Here is a 1,930-nt window from a genome sequence, read left to right on the forward strand (position 1 = left end):
ATTGTTCTATAAGTACTCCATGGAAGACGACTCGGGAGTGTGAATACTCTTGGTTATTTGATTTGAACTGTCACATCTTTGATTTAAACTTTGACTGTGAGAGTTCATTATTGGTTTGCGCTATGCTATTAACGAAGTGATTTTTATTTTGATTGATTCTAAACCAGCAATAATTCTCTTGTCAAGTTTTTGGCGCCGTTGCCGGAGAGTTCACTTTAAGTGCAATGAGTGCTACAATTTTGGTTGTGTAAATATGTGAGAAGTGTGAGTATTTGACATTTGCTTTGTTAGTTAGCACAAATTATAGATACTACTTTTCTCTCTAGTTTGTTTTAGTAGTTGTTGATTGTTAAGTGGTTCTTGTTTACTTGCATATTTTTGTTTTGCTTTTCATAATTGCGCCTCCTCAGTTGAACGACACGATCACTTCCAGATTTGAACGTGGCCACTTTTGATCCGGAAATCGAAAGAACTTTAACTCATATAAGGCAAGCTCGGCGCCGAGTAGCTTTTATGGATAGTGAATCGGGACCTCTTAGGGAAACCTCCTGCTCACTATCACTATCACCACCCATCTGTGACTATCATTCTCCAATCAACGGGAGACTCTATATTCATCTGTGGGGAGTACTGAACTCTCTTTGAGTGACTCAGGTGACACCGTCATGACGGACCCACCTCTAAGAATCACCTTGAAGGAGGCTGGAGCTCCTGATCTTGATTTGCAGCCGCTTCAAATTCTCTATTCGGCTTTAGACCCAAATTTTGAGCTCAAGTCTGGCACGATAAACTTGCTTCCCAAATATAATGGACTGCCTGGGGAAGATCCTCTTAAGCATCTAAAGGATTTCCAAGTTGCATGTGCAACCGCGAGAAGACATGGGGCGGATGAAGCCGTAGTGTTGGTCTTCGCTTTCCCTTTCTCTTTGGAGGGAAAAGCAAAGAAGTGGTTTTATACTCAACCGGGTGAAGTTAGATCCAATTGGGACTTGTTGCATAAGGAATTTTTGGAAAAATTCTACCCTCCTCAGAAAACAGACAAGTTGCGAAGAGAGATCTCTTGCATTGTGCAACGGGATGGGGAGACTTTGTATGAATACTAGGAGAGATTTAAGAAGTTGTTGGAGGCTTGCCCTCACGACATGATTGATGAGTTGGTTCTTATCACTTATTTCTGTCAAGGAATGCATCACCAAGACAAGCTCCTCCTAGATGCCGCGAGTGAAAGATCATTGACCAAAAACAAGACAGCCGCAAAAGCATGGGAAGTTATATCAGACTTGGTGGACTCAACTCAGCACTCAAGGGTAAGGAGTCCACAAATGAAAGCTTTGAGTGAAGTTTCTCCCTCCGGAGATGCTACTTTGACCAAGACCCTCAGTGAAATGACAATCTTGTTGCGACAAATCACCCAAGGGCAACAAATTCCTCAAGCTTTGATAAATGCCCCACCTCAACCTCCAAGAATCGAAGGACCACCAAGGATGTGTGGTGTTTGTGCTTGCAACACTCATTACACTGATGAGTGCCCTCAACTCCAAGAGGACACTACATTGGCGGTAGCTAACCCTTATCCGCAAAGACCAAATTACAATCAAGGATCCTACCAACATGGAGGCAATCAAAACCAAGGATGGAAGGATATCTCAAACCAAAGGTGGAACCAAGCTCCTCAAGCTCATCCCAACCAAAACGCTCAAGTCTACTACCATCAATATCCCCAAGGTCAACCACAATACCAACAACCCCCACAATCTCAACCTCAAGCGAAATACCAACACCCCCATAGTAGGCCTAGCCCTCCTCAAGTTAACCAAGCCCTTCCCTCCAATCAACCTCACATGAATGACACAATTCACACCTTCATGCAAGAGCAACGAGAGTTCCATAAGAAACAAGAGGCGTATATGGCGAGGATAGCCGACGCCCT

At 43.5% G+C, this 1,930-nt stretch overlaps 1 non-coding gene across 1 annotated transcript; it reads right to left on the reverse strand.

Moving 5' to 3' along the window:
- Positions 1 to 1,040: 1,040 nt before the first annotated feature.
- Positions 1,041 to 1,144, reverse strand: LOC148545179 (small nucleolar RNA R71). Its single transcript, XR_015901408.1, has one exon. It is a non-coding gene; the product is annotated as a small nucleolar RNA R71 (small nucleolar RNA).
- Positions 1,145 to 1,930: the final 786 nt, after the last annotated feature.

Source organism: Arachis ipaensis, chromosome B9 (assembly GCF_059453495.1).
Source record: "Arachis ipaensis isolate K30076 ecotype BB chromosome B9, ASM5945349v1, whole genome shotgun sequence".
Classification (NCBI taxonomy): domain Eukaryota; kingdom Viridiplantae; phylum Streptophyta; class Magnoliopsida; order Fabales; family Fabaceae; genus Arachis; species Arachis ipaensis.